This window comes from Cibotium barometz, chromosome 7 (assembly GCF_041138505.1).
Source record: "Cibotium barometz isolate CiBa-2024 chromosome 7, ASM4113850v1, whole genome shotgun sequence".
Lineage (NCBI taxonomy): Eukaryota > Viridiplantae > Streptophyta > Polypodiopsida > Cyatheales > Cibotiaceae > Cibotium > Cibotium barometz.
In genome coordinates, this window is record NC_141052.1 from 32,410,033 (window position 1) to 32,434,634 (window position 24,602).

Sequence of the window (24,602 nt, forward strand, 5' to 3'; positions counted from 1 at the left end):
ACCTCACTGTAGCCATCTTAGCCACTGGGCTGAAAGTTTCATCATAATCAAGACCATAAGTTTGTGCATATCCTTTAGCAACCAGCCTTGCCTTATGTCTCTCTAGGCTGCCATCTGACTTGCACTTTACCTTATACACCCATTTGCAACCAATTGCATTCTTTCCTTGAGGTAACTCAGCCAATTCCCATGTATCATTTTTGTCCAAAGCATCCATCTCTTCATCCATGGCTTTCTCCCATACATGCTCTCCAATAGCCTCTGTATAGCATGTAGGTTCCACATGCTTTACCATAGAGGTCATGTATGCATAGTGCATAGCAAAATCTCTATATGTCAATCTTTCCACTGGATATCTGACTCTCTAGGATCTCCGCAATGCATGCGGGTCACTCTGTACACCTGTAACTCTAGCATGTGGTGGCACATATCTGTCCTGCCTAGCACCAGGTGTGCGTAAAACAGGTATCCCGAGCTCCTCATCCAAACTCTCTGAGCTAGAGGACTCATAACCTGTGATTCCAATTCCTTCGACTTTCTTCTTGCCTTTATCCATAGCACTACTCCCAGTGCTCACACTCTCATGCCTCAAACGTCCTGACCATGGACGTACACTACTACTACTCTCAGCTTCTGCTGCTCGCCCAGACATAGTAGTAGAACTAGAACTTGCTTGTGATGGCAAGTTCACAGGTACATTAGCCTCAAGTGAGTCAATTACTCCCTCATCTTTTGCTTTGTACCAACTAGCAAGCTCATCGAACACCACATCTCGTGAGATGACTACTTGTCTAGTTTGAGAGTTATATGATTTGTAAGCCTTTCGATCCTGTGCATATCCAACAAATACACATTTCTCTGCCTTAGGATCCAACTTCCGTCTTCTTTCATCAGGCACATGAACATAAGCTACACATCCAAAGACTTTAAGATGTCCAATGTCTGGCCTGTAACCTATAAGCCGCATCTCTGGCGTGCTTCCATGAATGGCTACTGTAGGTGTTTTGTTCAGGATATACACTGCAGTAGCACATGCTTCTGCCCAATAGTAATCTGGCATGCTCTTTTCATTGAGCATTGCCCTTGCCACTTCACATATGACTCGATTCTTTCTCTCAGCCACACCATTCTGCTAAGGTGTATACCTGCATGTCAACTGTCTTCTTATCCCATGCTTCCGCAAGAAATGCTCAAAAGCTTTTGGGGTGTATTCACCACCTCCATCTGTTCTCAAACATTTAATCCAACAGCCATATTGTTTTTCTACAAGAGATTTGAAATCCATGAACTTTTCCAGCACTTCACTCTTCTCTCTCAGAAAATATATCCATGTCATCCTGCTGAAATCATCTATAAATGTCACATAGTATAGACTGCCTTTGATAGATGGGTTTTGTGCAGGGCCCCATACATCACTATGCACTATTTCAAGTGGCCTGTTACTCATATTTCCTTCTTGAGGAAACCTCAACCTTGCCTGCTTTCCAAACTGACAGGCTTCACAAACATGCATATGTCCATCATATTTGAATCGAGGCAATCCACTGTGACAATGCCTCGTGTTTGCATGTTCTTTAATCTCTGTATATTGACATGTCCAATCCTCTTGAGCCACATGTCAATGTCGTGCACAATCCCATTGCTCTTTGAAAACATGGCTGAGCTCAATTCTGGTATACTTGCATCCAATTTGAACAACCTTCCTTCCTTCTTGCCCTTGGCAATCAATCTATAGCCATGCTTAAAATCTTCCACAAAACAGCCATTCTCATTGAATCTTACTTGTAATCCCTGCTCAACCATTTGGCCTACTGATGCCAAATTCTTTGTGATGGATGGTACATATAACACTTCTGACATATTTTTCACATTTCCATCATGCATCCTCAAAGGCACACTGCCAACATGTGTTATAAGATGCTGAGTATCATCTCCTGTGACCACATAACCATTTGTATCCAATGGTTGCATCTTCTCAAACCACTCACCATGACATGTCATGTGGTTTGAGGCACCTGAATCCATATACCATGACTCATCTCCTGCATTATGAGAGTCCATTGTCCCCATAATGTGCTTCATTGCAAAAAGATGATTTGAACTCCCATCATTGTTACTGGTAGATGCATAATTTCCATGTTGTGGTCTTCCATTCCTCACATCATTCTGCTTTTTGTAACAATCTTTTGCCATATGTCCAAGTTTGCCACAATAGTGACATTCAATCCCATTCAAATTTTGTTGAGAACCTTGCCATCGTCCTCTACCACGGGCACCTGTTCCAAATCTCCCCCTATGGGATTGAAATCCACGACCTCCACGTGATCCAAATGATGACTGTGAATTCTAAAAATTATGATTTGATTGTGGTTGAGTAGACCAATCATTCCAACCACGTCCTCCACGGCCTTGAGGAGTAAATCTCCCCCTGCCTCGAAAGCCTCTAGATGAGTAAAAAGCCTGATTCCTTGCATGCTCATCATTGCTTGACGAGGATGCACCACCTGTAACACTCATACCACCAAGGCCAAGCTTCAATTCTTCCACAATGAGCAATGACACAAGCTCATTAAAGTCTGGCATTCCTCCCAACCGTACTAAGATGGAAGTGTCAAAAGATTTGTATTCTTTGCCTAAACCACGCAATGTGAGAGCAACCAAATCATCATCATCCATTGGGGCAATTGATGACAAGGAATCTGCATAACCCTTGATTTCCTGAACATACTCATGTATACTCCTATTCCTTCGTGTTACACTGTGAATTTGTTGCTTTAGTTGTATCTTCCTTGCACCAGTGTCTATCTCATACATTCGGCACAATATACCCCATGCTTCTTTCGGTGTATCTGCATCTTGGATGTGAATAAGCAAGGCATCTGTTACACATATGGAAAAATAATGCAACACCTTCGAAGACCGCTCTACCCATTGCTTGTGAGCCAGTAACTGAGCATTATTTGGTTGAGGAGGTAGGTATGGCTCCGGGTCTTCCTCCAAGACAAGACTCCATAAACCTTTGCCTTTCAAAAAACTCTTCATTCGAAACTTCCACACTTGAAAGTTAGTGCGGTCAAGCTTCTCTCCAACAATCTGTATCGGACCATCTCCCATTGTTGCAAAAATGTAGTAGATGTACCCCGTCGATCACAATGTATGAAGTACCTGTAATGCTCCAAATCTCTCCAAATCACATCCAATGCTTGCAAATTGTGTGCATTTACATCCCACAATGATTCATCAACAATGTACACTCGATCAAAGTTGAAAACAAATGATACTCCACAAAAAATTTTCTGGTTTTTTTTTCTCGCCAAAGAACCAGTCAAAGATCTTGCTCTAAATCCTTCAAATCTTGTCCAAATGCAATGATTCAAGTTGCATTGGCTTCCCAACACATTGCTCCAACATATCCTAGAAGGGTTTGATCAAATTCTTCAAGGTGAATGAGAACCACCAATTTTTGTAGCTCCTGGTTTGCCTTTTTCTGCATCTGTCAGGTACCACCTCTCACTAAAAATGCTCTATCTCCTTCAAATCTCATCCAAATTCAAAACTTTTTGAATCAAAAGTTTAGCAACTCATAGGACTTTACTTGTACCAAAGGAATTTGGCCAATTTGATATAGACAAAGATTAATGCCTTGATTAAAAATGCTCTGTTTCTGGACAGACTTTCTGCAAACCTGCAAACCTCTGCTAATTGAGTTCAATGAGCTCCAACTTCATCAAATGAGCTGCAACCAAGCATCACAAGACCTTAGCAATGTCTTTGCTAAACTCCCCAAGCTTTGAATGGCATCAAATGGAGTAGTAATGAGTGAATTAGACCAAATACTATGCAACCTGTCCAAGAACTTGCTTCATCATGCGCCGCCTGCTCCTCGAGCTCTAGGAGAGAGGGGAAATAACCAATGAGTTGATAGGTCTCTTAGCAATGACCTAATATATCATGGGTATGAAGGGCTAGCTCCAATTTTGAGTAGAATTGCCACAATTGATCCTCCACGGGGCATATATTCTCTGGTTTGCAGGTGTCAAAAAAAACAGAATTTTTCTTTCACAAATCACCTGAAATACATCAATGTTTCATGCAATGGTTTGCTCCAGTGTTGCTAATACATGTGCCCTTTCACAATACATGAGAACCTCTGTGTTTTCTTTGTATTTGCCCCAATACTTTTGACAAAATACATTCCTTCACAAGCTTTCCATGAAAGCTTCAAAACTAGAAATTTTGTGCTTGCTTTATGCACTTCAATCTTCACTGAACTTGCTCTTTGGCACCTGCAATCCGCAGAGGGGGTCTTGCTACACTTACCAATGGTCCTTAGCTCTCAGATCTGATGCCGGTGTGTGCTCCACAGCTTCTCCTTTGCTCCAAGCTCTAATGGCTTCCTTCACAGCTTTTCCTTCTTCTTCCCTCTTCTCTCACTCACTCTCACAACACAGCTAATGAGCTCTTGGCTCTGATACCATGATAAAAAACAGAAGCAGGAGACAGCACACACAAGGGAAGCAAACCCTAATCCATATCCATCAACCATAAAGAAGGAGAGAAGCAATAGTCACCATCTCTCTCACACACACAAAAGGGAACACAACATAGTGTTATGTCCACACTACAAAGTAAACCTAATGTAATGTCCACACCACACATGACCAGCTGGACACGGTCATAAACACACCACACGATATCTATCTACCATACTGTCACTCTGTCAGCACCCATGTGCTATCCTCCAGCTGTATACGAGCTTGACATTTCAACAGGCATCCCCTTTTTTCAGTACACAGCGAGGCTGGGGCGGTGGATTCAGAGGCACAGGATAGCGAGCACCCCGGCGGCGGCCGAGCATTGGCGACACAACAGGGGCTCTCCCCTGCCTTTCTTAGGGACTTCTGGTAGCGCCTTTGGGCCAGCTTCTGGCCCCGGAAGGTGACGCTTTTTCTTTGGCTCACAGCGCATAGAGGACTGGCTATGGGGGCTTGGCTAGCTTTTGGCAGACACCCAGCGTCGTGCCCTCGGTGCGGCCATGCACAGGAGCCGCAGCGGCACTGCTTATGGGATTGCCCACAGGCACAGCAGGTCTGGCAGCGCGCTCTCAGGATGGTTTTTGCAGGTGACGTGGGGTGCGGTGGCTTGGGTCACGGACAGTGGCCCGGCCCTTGGATATGAGGATGTCCCTGGCAGTGCGACCATCCAGGTCTCTGACAGGGCGATGGCGGTGGTTTCGATGCCAGACTTCTCTTCGACAGCCCCTCAGGAGGGGGTCGGGCACAGATGGGAGATGATCAGCAGCATGACGGCTTGGCACATATGGAGAGCCCCTGCCGATGCAGGGAGGCCATTGACCGCCAGGCGACTCCACCGGCGGAGGTCATACAGGCCCTCTGGGTGGACATCATTCACACCTTGAGAGGACACTGAGGAAAACTCCAGGGCGACTCGGACCGCATGAGAGGGCGCTGCAAGGCTTTCCTCCGCACGTGGCAGCCTGGCCCTTTCCTCACCGCGAGGGGCGAGGATGTCACTTGGCACTATAGGCCTCCAGTTTGGCTTTTCTCACCTCCCACATGTACTACTAGGTAGCCCCCCCAGAGAGCGGCCAGCCCACGGGGGTGGAGCTCAGGTGTTCACTGTGTTTTATCCCTCCTTGCGAGGTGAGCTTTGTAGCCTTATGGCGTTTTCTCATTAACTAATAGAAGGATCATTTTTTCGGAGAAAAAAAATGTTGGGCTTTGGCCTTCCTATCCTTAGCCTCTTCTTGAGGCTACTGGATTTTTTCTTTTGCAAGCTGTTTTTGCTATTTTAAGAGTTCTTACAAGAGCATCTCTTGGGTCAGTGGTCCAAAGTATTTTTTAATTTACTTCCATTGATATAACCCTCCATCTGGATGCCGTCAATTGTCTCAATTCAAAGAGACCTCTGAGGTGTGATGTGCGATACTCGGAATGGTCGTCCCAAGCCTCAGTATTTGAGTTTCTTTTTCCTGGCACTTCTGACACCATACATGAGGCCAAGGTCCCCCGTCTCCAGTTCTTTTTAAAGTTTTTATCAAACCAATGTTTTCTGCGTAGTTTTTCGACCACGAGTCCATGTGATGCTAGCAGTCTAGTCTCATCCAGTTTCTCCAAGTCAATTAGCCTTTTCAGCTAATTCGTTCTCCGTGAGACGCTCTTGTACGGAAATCCTTAAGCTTGGGACTAGATATTCCATGGGCATAGCTGCTTCCACACCATAAGCTAGAGGGAAGGGAGTATATCCTGCCGCTACCTTATATGATTTGCGATAGGCCCAGAGGGCTGCTATCAGCTTACGTTCCCAGTTTGTTCGACTTGCTTCCAAGGTTTTTGTCAAGATAGTACACAAAATCTTGTTTGTACTCTCTGTTTTACCATTGTTCTATGGATAATATGGTGATGCTTTTCGATGGATCACTAAGAATCTCGGAAGTAAATGATCAATAACCTCATTGATAAAATGTAAGCCTCGCGATGACTAACCAATTCTAATGGGAAGCCAAACCTCGAGATGATTTGCTCGTATACAAATTTTACAGTTGACCGTGCATCAGCTCTCTTTGAGGCTCTGGCTTCTGTCCATTTTGTGAAATAGTCCATGGGCACGATCACATATGGGCTTGGGATGGATGTACTGCTGGACTAATAGGTCCCACAAAATATATCCCCCATTTCTCAAATGGTTGTCTTACAATAATAGGGGTGAGTGGCATCTTGTCCTTTTGTTGTGAAATAGCAAAATGTTGACATTCTTTGCATCTTCTGACAAATTCTATGGCATCTCCAAATAACGTAGGCCACCGTAGTCCTGCTTGAAGCACTTTTTGAGCTTTGATTTCTCAAGCAAAATGGATGCCTGCTATCCCTAAATGAGCTTCTTCCAATATGGTAGCAAACTCATCTTCTCTAATGCATCTTATGAGCACATTATTTTTTCCTAGCTAATATAGTTCTCCCGCAATCAGTTGATAAGGTGCAACAAGCTTGATAAGCCGTCGCATTTTTATCTTTGTTCAAAGGTATTTCTTGCTGCAAAAAACCATAACTAGATACTCTAATATTTCCTCACTCCATTCGGGTACCATGTCCAACTTAAATAAACAAGCATAAGGGAGATCATCATCAACACCAATTGTTGGTTCCCCATTTGGAGTTCTTGACATGTGATCGGCTAACACATGCTGTGTTACCTTTCTTACTGGTGACTGTAAAGTCAAATTCCAACAAATACAGCAACCATCGTGTGATTCTCCCTGTGGTGCAAGGTTTATTCACTAGGTATAGTAAGGCATGATGGTCCACAAAAAATACGAATTTGTTGGCCAAAAAGAAATGTTTATATTTCTTAACGGTGTAAACATTGGCCAACCCTCCCTCTCTATGGTGGTGTAGTTCACTTCTGCAGCAGCTGGATAGTCCAATTTGAACTCACCAGGCTGGGCTAGTACGCAACCAATAGCAAACTTTGATGCATCAATATGCATGTGAAATATGAGATCCCAATTGGGGGTTCATAGAATTGGCATGCTTGCCAATGCTTGCTTCAGTCGATCATATGCTTCCTGACACTCCTCAGTCCACTCAAAGACAATGAGGAGCTTGTATACAAGGGTCTGGCTATTTCAGCATAAAAATTTATGAAGCGGCAATAATACTCCACATGGCCCATAAATCTTTGCACACTCTTGTAGTTGGTAGGCAATGGCAACTCTAATATTAGCTTGACCTTTCTTTCGTCTGTGAATATACCATTTGTTGAGACAATGTGTCCCAGTATCACACCATGCTTGACCCAAAACTATCACTTCAAGGGGTTCAGGGATATACGATATAATCGACATCGCTCGAACACTTTCTTTAATAAGTAGGAAAGATGGTTTGCCCATCGAGAGTGTGCACACAGATTGTCAATGAATACCTCCAACCACTTTTGTAAGTAGTCTCCTTGAAGGCTATGCACATCCGTTGAAAGGTTTCTGGGGCGTTGGTGAGGCCGAATGGCATAACCTTGTATGCAAATGTCCCCCCACATTGTATTGAAAGGTGTCTTGTGCTGGTCCTCTGGTGCTATGGACACCTGATTGTAACCAGAGAATCCATCCAAGAAGCTGTAAGCTTCTCTCCTAGCTACTCTTTCCAAAACATGTTTTTTGATGAATCAAGATTGTAGCATTTGTGTGTCATCGCTTTCATAGTAGCATCCCAGTAGTTGATGAATTGGTATCTTTAATGACTTGGGTTTTTCTTGTATGCCTCAAGGTCCTTTTTGCTAGAGGTGGCAAAGCCTCATCTATAGTATCGGCGGCTGGCTTTAGTCCACCTTCTACCCATTCTTTTACATCTGTCCTCCATAGGGTTGGTGAGTTGCATAACAATTTTCCTACTCGCATTTGTAGTACATGCATGAACAACACAATCGTGAGACTTCCTATGTCTCTGGGTTCTTTGGAGCTGGAGGGTTCTTTCCATGTATGTGTCTCGTATTCTTCCATAGTATTCTTCCATAGGGAAGAAATGGATGCCCCCCAACCCATTTTCCTCAAACGTTATGGATAGTGTTTTCTTGGGATGCCTCTTATGTTTCTTCCCGAATTGGGGTTGGAACATCCAATTCCCTATCCATGGTTGGCTTGTTTTGTGGATAAATTGTATCCCTGACCCGGTTGGCCCTTAGCTTTGCCTTCATGAAGCCGTTGGCACTCTTCGACTAAGGCCGTGGCATCTTTGAGCTTTCTTATTTCCTCGTTGGCATTGGAGTATTGTAAGGTTTCCCCCTTCCAAAATAGGGAAAACACTTAAGATAGTCTAGTCTTAACTTGGAGAAAATTTCCTATTCATCAATACCTTGACCATGGAGAGATTCAAGGATACGATTCATAAATAATACTTAGTCCTATCCCGCAGGGGAAGCGTGATCTTATAAAAATCAAATCATCCATGTAGGGTAATTGATCTTATAAAAATCAAATCACCCATGGAGGGTAATTGATCATAAATTGGGCAACTACCTCGGGGGGTTCACCTTTAAAAAATGTTGCATATCACGTGCGTTCAAGAGGTAATAAAAAACCCCCTCTACTTACATGTCACAGGCTAATAAAATGACCCCTCTTTCTTAAGAAACTTACAACTTTTTTTCAAAATTGGATAAAAAAGCCCCTCCTGTATATGTAAACCTGTAACTTTTTGGAATTTAAATACCCCTCTTAGATGAACTGACGTGCTACACTTACATACTTTTAGGTGAACCCCCCGGGGCAACTACTAGTCTTGATTTCTAAAAGCAACGCTTTTTTCCTCATCCATGCAAGGCATAGTCGCTGGCCTAGTCTTCTAGAATAGAATTGCCCGAGAACCTATTTATCTAGCGTAGGGCTTTTACTTAATCTGTTGGAAAGCTACCCGACTAATCAGGTCTACCCGTTTGTAGGATGGTGCCGTCATGGCATTCCATCCTCCCACTTTCCACCCTACTCATGTATCAATTTGTTTTCTAATTAATCCTACCGCACTGTTTGACCTAAATAAACATGTTCTTTAATTAAGGTCCTTTTCACAAGGTTTATTAAAACAACCTTTTTCCACAGTACAATAATGCGTAAGATAAGATTTATAAAAAATATGTATACATGAATCAATTCCATACAAGCCAAGCCGCCTCTCTTATTCTTTTCCTTTATACTGTCAAGCGATGATCTAGAATTTGGCCTTCCAGCCTCTACATGCTGGGCAAAACCCTATGGGACCATACACCTCATCGTCGGCCGCACGCTAGCGAGGATTCAAGCCAGCCTATCGCCCTCTCAAACTCCATCGCTCGATCCTCCCGCCCCTCAGAGGAATGTCTACGCACTAGGGTGGCCTTATTCGCTGCACTAGCTTGGGCCCTCAGAACTAGACAGCATCATAATCTCACACCTCAATCGACGAACCTTATTCTCCCAATGGTATGAGGGATGCCTTGGGCCATTCTCGGGCTTTGCTAACGACGCCGCTTAGCTACACAAGCATGGAACTGAGTTAGCATCGAAGCCACGAAAACTTGCACTCTTTCTCTTATAGATAACAATTTCAATACAATTCATTGAATACAGCATCACTTTAAATCGTAACTCTGTACAATTTTATTTCATTATTTCAAAAGGAAATGATACACATTTATTAACACTAATATTAAAAAAAAACTCTTCTTTAAAAGATAACCAAGCTAACCTGGCCACCATTTCCTTGAGGAGCTTGTAACGGGAGGGTTGGGCTGCATTAGGAGCATCTTCTCTTATCTCATTGTTGCACGCTCCTCCCGAGGTAATATTATGACGTTTCTAGGATGGGGCCATCTTGGATGTCGCCTTGTAGGGCTCACTTCCGCGGTCGAAACTCTCTGGTTAGATCTCAATTCTGAGATCGTTTGCTCACCGTATGAGCAAAAGACCACAGTGCGTAAATCCTCTCTAAGGCCAAAACCTCTTGCTAAAGTCCATGCAAAATGGGGGGGGGGGGAGAGAGAGAGAGAGAGAGAGAGAGAGAGAGAGAGAGAGAGAGAGAGAGAGAGAGAGAGAAGAGTTAACCCACCCTAGTGCGCAGACATCCCTCTAAGGGGCGGGAGGTTCGAGTGATGGAGCCTAAGAGGGCAACAAGCCAACTTGAGTCCTCACCATAGCGGCGGTTGATGAGATGAGGTGTATGGTCCCGTAGGGTTTTGCTCAGCATGTAGACGCTAGAAGGCCAAATTCTAGATCATTGACAGTATAAAGGAAAAGAATAAGAGAGCTAGTTTGGCTTGTATGGAATTGATTCATGTATAAATGTTTTTTATAAATCTTATCTTTGGCATTATTGTTGTAAGATTCCTCTCCCAACCCCTTTTTGATGTCTAGTATCTTCCCCTGTAATCAATCCCTCTTCAGAAATATAAAGACCTTGTTTCTAACTGTTTTAGCTTAGAGAGAGAAAAATATTCTAGAGAGAGAATATTCAGATTTTGAATATTTTTGGATAGAAAAATATCTCTTATAATTCAGATGAGTTTCCCTGAAACAGAAATTTAAAAAGAATTTTCCAATGTGCAATTGGAATTAATTGGAAATAGGTATAAAGAACCTTAGCCTAAGGGTCTAGATTTTCAGAAATCTTTAGACTATGGTCCAATTAAGGTTTCTATGGGCCAATAGCATCAATCCATGTGTAGGGAGGAGATAAATCCAAATTGTAAAAAGAAAATACCCAAAAATGAGTAAATGCTCACATGAGGTGAAGAGTTGAAAATGTACAAGGTTTATTAGTAAAAAACTATGAGCAATATTAAAAATATGAGAATAATGATTTTATTATGACACATATGTAAGGAAGGGGAGTCCCTTAAATGCTCACATAAGATGAAGAGTTGAAAATGTACAAGGTTTATTAGTAAAAAACTATGAGCAATATTAAAATGATTCCATTATGACACATATGTAAGGAAGGAGAGTTCTTTAAAGGAGGTGCATATTTCACATAAGATGAAGAGTTGAAAATGTACAAGGGTTATTAATAAAAAAACTATGAGCAATATTAAAAATATGAGATATTTTGGGAATAATGATTTTATTATGACACATATGTAAGGAAGGGGAGTCCCTTAAATGCTCACATAAGATGAAGAGTTGAAAATGTACAAGGTTTATTAGTAAAAAACTATGAGCAATATTAAAATGATTCCATTATGACACATATGTAAGGAAGGAGAGTTCTTTAAAGGAGGTGCATATTTCACATAAGATGAAGAGTTGAAAATGTACAAGGGTTATTAATAAAAAACTATGAGCAATATTAAAAATATGAGATATTTTGGGAATAATGATTTTATTATGACACATATGTAAGGAAGGGGAGTCCCTTAAATGCTCACATAAGATGAAGAGTTAAAAATGTACAAGGCTTATTAGTAAAAAAACTATGAGCAATATTAAAATGATTCCATTATGACACATATGTAAGGAAGGGGAATTCTTTAAAGGAGGTGCATATTTCACATGCTTGAATGAGTTTTAAACTCATAAAAATTAAGATATTTCATCTCTCCTCTCTTCTCATTCAAGTCTAGTTCCAAAAAGTTAGCTTAATTGACCTAAAAATGGTCAAAAAGTGACCAAACTGACTTGGAAAATTCTAGAATCAGTTTGTTTGGTTAGGAGCTCAAATTTTCCTATAAATAGAAGCCTCCCCTTGTTGAAAAAAACATAGTGTCTTATGCTTTGTTACTCTACTCCTCCTAAGCCAAAATAGATAGTGTCTTATGCTTTGTTACTCTACTCCTCCTAAGCCAAAATAGATAGTGTCTTATGCTTTGTTACTCTACTCCATCTAAGCCAAAATATATAGTGTCTTATGCTATGTTACTCCACCTAAGCCAAGAACTGTGAATTCTTTAATAATTCACTAGTTTTTGATACTTCTCTCTTTCTTCAATCCCCATTGGTGGCTCCATCAACATACTAAACCAATTGATTGGTTGGGGGCCTCTACCGTGAATAAAGAATCAAGCAAATTATACGGTAAGTATATTGAATTTTGATCTTTTCTATAATTACTCAATGATTCTCTCTTCTCAACCCCTCTCAAGCTTGAGAAGCTTAATTGGTATGGTTTTTTTTAAATGCTATTGAAGTTAAGTGGTGAATAGTAGTGAAGAGAGAGTTACATAATTTAATAAATGTTATTGAAGTTAATTTCCATTTATGTTTAAATTCTAATGGTTTTTATGTAATTTCTCTCTCTCACTCAAGAAATGGCCATACTCATGACCCATTCTCAATCCAAATGAAGCTTTTCATAAAGCTTTTCCTTAATCCAAAATTAAGCTATGCTTGAGGCCAAATTAATGGCTTTTTTCTATGCTTTTAGTTTATGCATATTGATGATTCAATCCATTATGGATTGATGATCCAATTAGAGACCATTCTAATTATTTCCTTAATGATAAGCTTTATCCCTTAGAGAAAAAAAAAATTGAGATTTATCAGTCATAGTAGCGGAGCTATGGCAAAATTTTTATAGAAATTACGCATAAAATAAATTCATTCAAAGCCTAAAAAGAGGACTTCCTACCATATCCTAGGAACTATCATCCTAGATTAATTAAAAGAATATTATTATGCATGGAGATATGGATGTTTGCATGTAGATGTAGAGGTATGGATGTGAGTGTGAATGTGGAGGTGGATGTATGCATGTAGATGTAGATGTATAGATGTAGATGTGGATGTGGAGGTGGGTGGATGCATGTAGATGTAGATGTATAGGTGTAGGTGAGAATGGAGATGTGGATGTATACATGTAGATGTAGATGTATAGATGTAGATGTGAATAGAGATGTGGATGTATACTTGTAGATGTAGATGTATAGATGTAGATGTGGATGTGGAGGTGGGTGGATGCATGAAGATGTAGATGTATAGATGTAGATGAGAATGGAGATGTGGATGTATATATGTAGATGTAGATGTATAGATGTAGATGTGAATAGAGATGTGGATGTATACATGTAGATGTAGATGTATAGATGGGAATGGGAATGGAGATGTGGATGTATACATGTAGATGTAGATGTATAGATGTAGATGTGAATGGAGATGTGGATGTATGCATGTAGATGTAGGTGTATAGACGTAGATGTGGATGTAGAGGTGGATGTATGCATGTAGATGTAGATGTATAGATGTGGATGTGAATGTGGAGTGGATGTATGCATGTAGATGTAGATGTATGGAGGTGAATGTGACTGTGGATGTGGATGTATGCATAGGGATGTAGATGTATGCATGTAGATGTGAATGTACGTATATAGTTGTGGATGTATGGATGTGAATATACGATTGTGATGTGAGGGAATCTGAAGTGATGAGATGGAAATGATGTGATGGGATGAGAATACTTATAAATGGAATATGGAATAAGTAATGTAGATTGAGGAGGGATAATGTGGAAAAATGAAAGTTAAAATAGAAATTGTATTGTAAACTGTTTGTAAATGCTGTTTGTAAATGCTGTTTGTAAATGATTGTTTTATGTCAAGAATGCTGGGGGGAGCATTTTGACCGTCTTGTGATTAAGGTCGTGATGAGAAAGTTGCAACTGCTCTGACGGGGAGTCAATGAAGGACGTCTCGCGTAGCAAGGTCGGCCGAGGTCTTGACCAGCCTCGGTGCGATTAAAATGGTGAGCTTCCGGTACGGTGGATGAGGGGCCAAGGAAGCGGCCTATGCGTGAAGCGCTAGGTTACCTGCGAAGGATCCTAGAGGGTGCTGACCATACGGTGCTCGGGCTCTGGGTCGCCTAGGATACCCACGCGTGCGTCGAGGAAGATATTGGAACAGAGTTGGAGTTGTTTTCTGAAATCGAGCATGGATCTGGTTGATTGACCTTGCTGGTCTTCAATGGATGAGTCCATGGCTCCTTATATGGATCTGTTGGTTGATCTTGCTGATCTTCAACGAGAGTCCATCTTGTTAAGTGATTATATTGCCAAGTATTATGGGCTAGGAACTATTGAAACGGCTCCTGAGCGTTCTAGTTGCCAATGATGCCATAGATACTCTGATGAAGGAATGATGGGAAATTAAGAATCAATTGGATAAATTGGAAGATGGTGATCAATGATACTAGGGTTTTATTAAAGGATTGTTTTAAACTGGTTGAATCTGGTTGAAAAAGGCAATTTCATATTGGGTGTGTGAGTGGTGTGACTAGTTTTATTTTGCATGAACATCCGGCTAGGGGGCCTTGGAACTCTTTTCCTTGGTACCCGGGATAAAACCTAACCAAATTTTTAATTGGATCCCATCACTACAGTGGTTGGGTGGTTGGCTAACCCATGGGATCGGATGGGGTTAGGCTGGACTGATGGATCCGTAAATCGAGACTCAAACTTTTGTTTTTACGATAGAAAAAAAAATCCCGGACAGTAACTGTTCTATGGATAGGAATCAACGGCTGTGCCTCTTGAATGGGGAAAAAAGCGTTGATCCCAATGATCCAAGTGCAAGTTTCTTCCTTGAACTGACTAAGTATCTTATAGATGTAATTGGATCATCCGATCAGAAATGATCTTGACTACGTTAGAGTAAAAAGTTATCCTGGTGGAATCGCCCGTGCTTCCGGTTAAGAAAGTTTTTCCGGGTTCGGTTTTGGAACAACCGACGGATTAGTCTCTTATCCGGATATCCGTGGGCGAGGCCCCGAGTGTGGGACCCTTGTCCCGCACGAGAAGCGCTACTTCCACTGCCAGTACCCCGAATCTGTTGCTCGGTGGGAACAGGGATCTTACAGTTGGTATCAGAGCATTTTGGTTAATAAAGATCGACTGAGAAGATAAATATATCAAAAATTTATCAAGAAACACAAAAAGGTTATAATTGTGTGAGATAATTCATACAATTTGATATTCAAACTGAAATTCGTAATTTGGTAGTTGGGTCTTCAGATGGAAGTACCGCAATTATATAGAATCCTTGACTTGCTTGAGGCCTAGACGTGATAGTAGTTACCTTATAATCCCAAGGGCCGTGACTACCCGTATATACCGAGAGTATACTGCAGCTCTTTACTGACAGTATATACGAGTAAATCTAAGACTTGAAATTATAAGCGTTAATGCTATCTAGATGATGATTTCGAATGTGATTGATATGATTTTTAATTCTGTTTGAGAATGAATGAATTGATTTGGATTCTGATTGAAAATGCTGATTGAAAAATGTTGATTTTTAAAAATTAGTTGAAATATAATGAAACCACAATGAGGGGGAATGGGACGAGTCCCTATGATGATATTCATAACTAGAATGATGATAACGAATTCAGCAAATCACTATGAGATTAGTGGGTTGTGCTGTCAGATTGCTACTGTTAATACTTGACCGGTAGATCAAGTTAAGGGATGTCAAATTGAGAACTTGCTTGACTGAAAATTCCGTGGAGGAATGTTTTGGAAGGAAACTTTGCGGTCTCATGGACCAGTATCATGTTAAAAATATGAATGATATGATCTGAATGAATTGTTATTTAATGATGAGTTCTATATAAGGGATATTTATCCCACTGTTCTGTTGGGTTGACCAGAGTATAAGGAACCCCAGAAAAAAATTGGATCTTAAGAAAAAGAGCTGTCCTCTACCTTGCGAGATGAGGACATCTCGCACTTTTTAAGTGGGGTAGAATGTAAGATTCCTCCCCAGCCTTCGAGGTATACAGGAGTAAGAATCTCCCTTTCTGATCTTATAATTATTCCCTCTCTAAAATAAAAGAAAGTTTCTGTTTAAAAAAAGGAAGACCCTTTCCCTAGAATACTCTTAGGAGTCCCACCTGTTTTAAGGATTTAGAACAATGAGTTTAGAAGTGAGAATCGGTGTTTTGGATACCAAGGTTTTGGTTTTCATTCGAGTACGGCCCAAAAGAAGTTCTTTATCTCTTGGGGAGTATAAGAAGTTATCCCCCAGATATTGTGATCCTTATATCTGAATTCAATGAAAGTAGGTGACTTAGCCTACAAGTTTCTTTTATCTCCTCATCTCAAAATTCTTAATGCCTTCTATAGAAAAATGTGCCAAACCCAAATCATGGAAAGACGGTAAAACTTCAGTGGCAAGTTACCGTTGGCTTCTAGGTTACGCTAGATCCTTCCTTTATATAAGTCGTAACTTTTACTTGCCGCTCACAGTAATCTTACTCCCATCAATCTCCTTTCTTTCTTAATCTCCTTCATGGCGGCCTGGCAACAGGAATTAGTTTTATCCCTGATGATTTCTCACCTTCAAGACGCAAGAGAGTCTGTGAAGAAAGACTTTATAGACCAGTATGAGCGCTCACTTTTTCCTCACCTAGGAACTTCTGTAGCGCAGACCAAATGGCGGACCTATCAAAACATAACTAGGGTAACCCCCTGGGGTCAGCAACACTTTCGTAACAATGTCCGCTTGGCCATGGTTATTGAAGCTTTGGGTTTGGGTCCCCGATACTACTGTGTCATGAGATCAAGGCATCTTGGGTTTTCTGAGCGGGTCTTCTTACTGGCATGTTTTCTTCCTCATGAGACGATATGCCTTTACCCCGTTTTTGGCTTGCCTCTCAGAGGTCCTTTTGTTAGATCACCTCATACCACTGAGATAGGTGGGGCAATAAACAACAGAATCATTCCCATAGATGAGTTACCCTATACTTGTGCAGCTTGTGAGGACTGCTTTTGTGACCATATGATGGACGGGCTTATGGAAGTGTAAAGAGTTCTTCTATCTTTACTGTATAAGTCCCGTGAATGAATAAAGTTTAAATCTTGTTCTTATTTTGAATCTTGCTCTCTTTAAGACTTTTCTTGGTGGTTAATCGTGATTAAAATTTTTCTCTAAGTCTCATATTCGTGCATCTTGCGAAATTATTCCAAGCTGCGAGATGAGGACATCTCGCGTTTTTTAAGTGGGGTAGAATGTAAGATTCCTCTCCCAACCCCTTTTTGATGTCTAGTATCTTCCCCTGTAATCAATCCCTCTTCAGAAATATAAAGACCTTGTTTCTAACTGTTTTAGCTTAGAGAGAGAAAAATATTCTAGAGAGAGAATATTCAGATTTTGAATATTTTTGGATAGAAAAATATCTCTTATAATTCAGATGAGTTTCCCTGAAACAGAAATTTAAAAAGAATTTTCCAATGTGCAATTGGAATTAATTGAAAATAGGTATAAAGAACCTTAGCCTAAGGGTCTAGATTTTCAGAAATCTTTAGACTATGGTCCAATTAAGGTTTCTCTGGGCCAATAGCATCAATCCATGTGTAGGGAGGAGATAAATCCAAATTGTAAAAAGAAAATACCCAAAAATGAGTAAATGCTCACATGAGGTGAAGAGTTGAAAATGTACAAGGTTTATTAGTAAAAAACTATGAGCAATATTAAAAATATGAGAATAATGATTTTATTATGACACATATGTAAGGAAGGGGAGTCCCTTAAATGCTCACATAAGATGAAGAGTTGAAAATGTACAAGGTTTATTAGTAAAAAACTATGAGCAATATTAAAATGATTCTATTATGACACATATGTAAGGAAGGAGAGTTCTTTAAAGGAGGTGCATATTTCACATAAGATGAAGAGTTGAAAATGTACAAGGGTTATTAATAAAAAAACTATGAGCAATATTAAAAATATGAGATATTTTGGGAATAATGATTTTATTATGACACATATGTAAGGAAGGGGAGTCCCTTAAATGCTCACATAAGATGAAGAGTTGAAAATGTACAAGGTTTATTAGTAAAAAACTATGAGCAATATTAAAATGATTCCATTATGACACATATGTAAGGAAGGAGAGTTCTTTAAAGGAGGTGCATATTTCACATAAGATGAAGAGTTGAAAATGTACAAGGGTTATTAATAAAAAACTATGAGCAATATTAAAAATATGAGATATTTTGGGAATAATGATTTTATTATGACACATATGTAAGGAAGGGGAGTCCCTTAAATGCTCACATAAGATGAAGAGTTGAAAATGTACAAGGCTTATTAGTAAAAAAACTATGAGCAATATTAAAATGATTCCATTATGACACATATGTAAGGAAGGGGAATTCTTTAAAGGAGGTGCATATTTCACATGCTTGAATGAGTTTTAAACTCATAAAAATTAAGATATTTCATCTCTCCTCTCTTCTCATTCAAGTCTAGTTCCAAAAAGTTAGCTTAATTGACCTAAAAATGGTCAAAAAGTGACCAAACTGACTTGGAAAATTCTAGAATCAGTTTGTTTGGTTAGGAGCTCAAATTTTCCTATAAATAGAAGCCTCCCCTTGTTGAAAAAAACATAGTGTCTTATGCTTTGTTACTCTACTCCTCCTAAGCCAAAATAGATAGTGTCTTATGCTTTGTTACTCTACTCCTCCTAAGCCAAAATAGATAGTGTCTTATGCTTTGTTACTCTACTCCATCTAAGCCAAAATATATAGTGTCTTATGCTATGTTACTCCACCTAAGCCAAGAACTGTGAATTCTTTAATAATTCACTAGTTTTTGATACTTCTCTCTTTCTTCAATCCCCATTGGTGGCTCCATCAACATACTAAACCAATTGATTGGTTGGGGGCCTCTACCGTGAATAAAGAATCAAGCAAATTATACGGTAAGTATATTGAATTTTGATCTTTTCTATAATTACTCAATGATTCTCTCTTCTCAACCCCTCTCAAGCTTGAGAAGCTTAATTGGTATGGTTTTTTTTAAATGCTATTGAAGTTAAGTGGTGAATAGTAGTGAAGAAAGAGTTACATAATTTAATAAATGTTATTGAAGTTAATTTCCATTTATGTTTAAATTCTAATGGTTTTTATGTAATTTCTCTCTCTCACTCAAGAAATGGCCATACTCATGACCCATTCTCAATCCAAATGAAGCTTTTCATAAAGCTTTTCCTTAATCCAAAATTAAGCTATGCTTGAGGCCAAATTAATGGCTTTTTTCTATGCTTTTAGTTTATGCATATTGATGATTCAATCCATTATGGATTGATGATCCAATTAGAGACCATTCTAATTATTTCCTTAATGATAAGCTTTATCCCTTAGAGAAAAAAAAATTGAGATTTATCAGTCATAGTAGTGGAGCTATGGCAAAATTTTTATAGAAATTACGCATAAAATAAATTCATTCAAAGCCTAAAAAGAGGACTTCCTACCATATCCTAGGAACTATCATCCTAGATTAATTAAAAGAATATTATTATGCATGGAGATATGGATGTTTGCATGTAGATGTAGAGGTATGGATGTGAGTGTGAATGTGGAGGTGGATGTATGCATGTAGATGTAGATGTATAGATGTAGATGTGGATGTGGAGGTGGGTGGATGCATGTAGATGTAGATGTATAGGTGTAGGTGAGAATGGAGATGTGGATGTATACATGTAGATGTAGATGTGAATAGAGATGTGGATGTATACTTGTAGATGTAGATGTATAGATGTAGATGTGGATGTGGAGGTGGGTGGATGCATGAAGATGTAGATGTATAGATGTAGATGAGAATGGAGATGTGGATGTATATATGTAGATGTAGATGTATAGATGTAGATGTGAATAGAGATGTGGATGTATACATGTAGATGTAGATGTATAGATGGGAATGGGAATGGAGATGTGGATGTATACATGTAGATGTAGATGTATAGATGTAGATGTGAATGGAGATGTGGATGTATGCATGTAGATGTAGGTGTATAGACGTAGATGTGGATGTAGAGGTGGATGTAGATGTGGATGTATCCATGTAGATGTAGGTGTATAGACGTAGATGTGGATGTAGAGGTGGATGTATGCATGTAGATGTAGATGTATAGATGTGGATGTGAATGTGGAGTGGATGTATGCATGTAGATGTAGATGTATGGAGGTGAATGTGAATGTGGATGTGGATGTATGCATAGGGATGTAGATGTATGCATGTAGATGTGAATGTACGTATATAGTTGTGGTTGTATGGATGTGAATATACGATTGTGATATGAGGGAATCTGAAGTGATGAGATGGAAATGATGTGATGGGATGAGAATACTTATAAATGGAATATGGAATAAGTAATGTAGATTGAGGAGGGATAATGTGGAAAAATGAAAGTTAAAATAGAAATTGTATTGTAAACTGTTTGTAAATGCTGTTTGTAAATGCTGTTTGTAAATGATTGTTTTATGTCAAGAATGCTGGGGGGAGCATTTTGACCGTCTTGTGATTAAGGTCGTGATGAGAAAGTTGCAACTGCTGACGGGGAGTCAATGAAGGACGTCTCGCGTAGCAAGGTCGGCCGAGGTCTTGACCAGCCTCGGTGCGATTAAAATGGTGAGCTTCCGGTACGGTGGATGAGGGGCCAAGGAAGCGGCCTATGCGTGAAGCGCTAGGTTACCTGCGAAGGATCCTAGAGGGTGCTGACCATACGGTGCTCGGGCTCTGGGTCTCGCCTAGGATACCCACGCGTGCGTCGAGGAAGATATTGGAACAGAGTTGGAGTTGTTTTCTGAAATCGAGCATGGATCTGGTTGATTGACCTTGCTGGTCTTCAATGGATGAGTCCATGGCTCCTTATATGGATCTGTTGGTTGATCTTGCTGATCTTCAACGAGAGTCCATCTTGTTAAGTGATTATATTGCCAAGTATTATGGGCTAGGAACTATCGAAACGGCTCCTGAGCGTTCTAGTTGCCAATGATGCCATAGATACTCTGATGAAGGAATGATGGGAAATTAAGAATCAATTGGATAAATTGGAAGATGGTGATCAATGATACTAGGGTTTTATCAAAGGATTGTTTTAAACTGGTTGAATCTGGTTGAAAAAGGCAATTTCATATTGGGTGTGTGAGTGGTGTGACTAGTTTTATTTTGCATGAACATCCGGCTAGGGGGCCTTGGAACTCTTTTCCTTGGTACCCGGGATAAAACCTAACCAAATTTTTTATTGGATCCCATCACTACAGTGGTTGGGCGGTTGGCTAACCCATGGGATCGGCGGTGGGGTTAGGCTGGACTGATGGATCCGTAAATCGAGACTCAAACTTTTGTTTTTACGATAGAAAAAAAAAATCCCGGACAGTAACTGTTCTATGGATAGGAATCAACGGCTGTGCCTCTTGAATGGGGAAAAAAGCGTTGATCCCAATGATCCAAGTGCAAGTTTCTTCCTTGAACTGACTAAGTATCTTATAGATGTAATTGGATCATCTCGATCAGAAATGATCTTGACTACGTTAGAGTAAAAAGTTATCCTGGTGGAATCGCCCGTGCTTCCGGTTAAGAAAGTTTTTCCGGGTTCGGTTTTGGAACAACCGACGGATTAGTCTCTTATCCGGATATCCGTGGGCGAGGCCCCGAGTGTGGGACCCCTGTCCCGCGCGAGAAGCGCTACTTCCGCTGCCAGTACCCCGAATCCGTTGCTCGGTGGGAACAGGGATCTTACAAGTGTACTGTGGAAAAAGGTTGTTTTAACAAACCTTGTGAAAAGAGCCTTAATTAAAGAACATGTTTATTTATGTCAGTGTGGTAGGATTAATTAGAAAACAAATTGACGCGTGAGTAGGGTGGAAAGTGGGAGGATGGAATGCCCTGACGGCACCATCCTATAGACGAGTGGACCTCATTAGTCATGTAGCTTTCCAACAGATTAAGTAATAGCCCTACGCTAGATAAATGGGTTCTCAGGCAATTCTATTCTAGAAGACTAGGCCAGCGGTTGTGCCTTGCATGGATGAGGAAAAAAGCATTGCCTTTAGAAATCAAGACTAGTAGTTGCCCAATTTATGATCAATTACCCTATGGGTGATTTGATTTTTATAAGATCACACTTTCCTTTTGTGGGATAGGACTAGGTGTTACCTATGAATCGTATCCTTGAATCTCTGCATGGTCAAGGTGTCGATGAATAGGAAATTTTCTCCAAGTTAAGACTTAGTGGACTATCTTAAGTGTTTCCCCTATTTTGGAAGGGGTGAACCTTACAATTGGTATCAGAGCCAGGTTTCGATCCTGGGACCTGTGGGTTATGGGCCCACCATGCTTCCGCTGTGGGGTACGGGTGTGGGCGCTGTGCAAAGCAAGGTCAAAAGGATGGTGTGCTGGCAAAGGCTATGGATCACTGGCCTGCATGGTTCTGGGGGAAAGGTACGGTGGTGGTTAACAGGGAAAGGAGTGGTATGCATGTACCTTATCTGGTCAGAGGCAGCATGGGTGTCCACGTAATAGTGCGTGTGGACCACACAGTGGGTGGCCGACCTTTGGTTCATGTGCGGCCATCGTATGGGCACCCTGGTAAGTGTGTACCGTCCCTTTTTGGGATGGGGTCTCCAAATTTGGGACGTCGGCCTCGATTTGCATGCCGGACCTGTAAGATCCCTGTTCCCACCGAGCAACGGATTCGGGATACTGGCAGCGGAAGTAGCACTTCTCGCGCGGGACAGGGGTCCCACACTCGGGGCCTCGCCCACGGATATCCGGATAAGAGACTAATCCGTCGGTTGTTCCAAAACCGAACCCAGAAAAACTTCCTTTACCGGAAAGCACGGGCGATTCCACCAGGATAACTTTTTACTCAAGATCATTTCTGATCGGGATGATCCGATTACATCTATAAGATACTTAGTCAGTTCAAGGAAGAAACTTGCACTTGGATCATTGGGATCAACGCTTTTTTCCCCATTCAAGAGGCACAGCCGTTGATTCCTATCCATAGAACAGTTACTGTCCGGGATTTTTTTTTTTCTATCGTAAAAACAAAAGCTTGAGTCTCGATTTACGGATCCATCAGTCCAGCCTAACCCCATCCAATCCCATGGGTTAGCCAACCGCCCAACCACTGTAGTGATGGGATCCAATTAAAAATTTGGTTAGGTTTTGTCCCGGGTACCAAGGAAAAGAGTTCCAAGGCCCCCTAGCCGGATGTTCATGCAAAATAAAACTAGTCACACCACTCACACACCCAATATGAAATTACCTTTTTCAACCAGATTCAACCAGTTTAAAACAATCCTTTAATAAAACCATAGTATCATTGATCACCATCTTCCAATTTATCCAATTGATTCTTAATTTCCCATCATTCCTTCATCAGAGTATCTATGGCATCATTGGCAACTAGAACGCTCACGAGCCGTTTCGATAGTTCCTAGCCCATAATACTTGGCAATATAATCACTTAACAAGATGGACTCTCGTTGAAGATCAGCAAGATCAACCAACAGATCCATATAAGGAGCCATGGACTCATCCATTGAAGACCAGCAAGGTCAATCAACCAGATCCATGCTCGATTTCAGAAAACAACTCCAACTCTGTTCCAATATCTTCCTCGACGCACGCGTGGGTATCCTAGGCGACCCAGAGCCCGAGCACCGTATGGTCAGCACCCTCTAGGATCCTTCGCAGGTAACCTAGCGCTTCACGCATAGGCCGCTTCCTTGGCCCCTCATCCATCGTACCGGAAGCTCACCATTTTAATCGTACCGAGGCTGGTCAAGACCTCGCCCGACCTTGCTACGCGAGACGTCCTTCATTGACTCCCCGTCAGCAGTTGCAACTTTCTCATCACGACCTTAATCACAAGACGGTCAAAATGCTCCCCCCAGCATTCTTGACATAAAACAATCATTTACAAACAGCATTTACAAACAGTTTACAATACAATTTCTATTTTAACTTTCATTTTTCCACATTATCCCTCCTCAATCTACATTACTTATTCCATATTCCATTTATAAGTATTCTCATCCCATCACATCATTTCCATCTCATCACTTCAGATTCCCTCACATCACAATCGCATATTCACATCCATACATCCACAACTATATGCGTACATTCACATCTACATGCATACAACCACCTCTACATCCACATCTACATGCATACAACCACCTCTACATCCACATCTACGTCTATACACCTACATCTACATGCATACATCCACATCTCCATTCACATCTACATCTATACATCTACATCTACAAGTATACATCCACATCTCCATTCCCATCTACATCAATACATCTCCATCTACATGTATACATCCA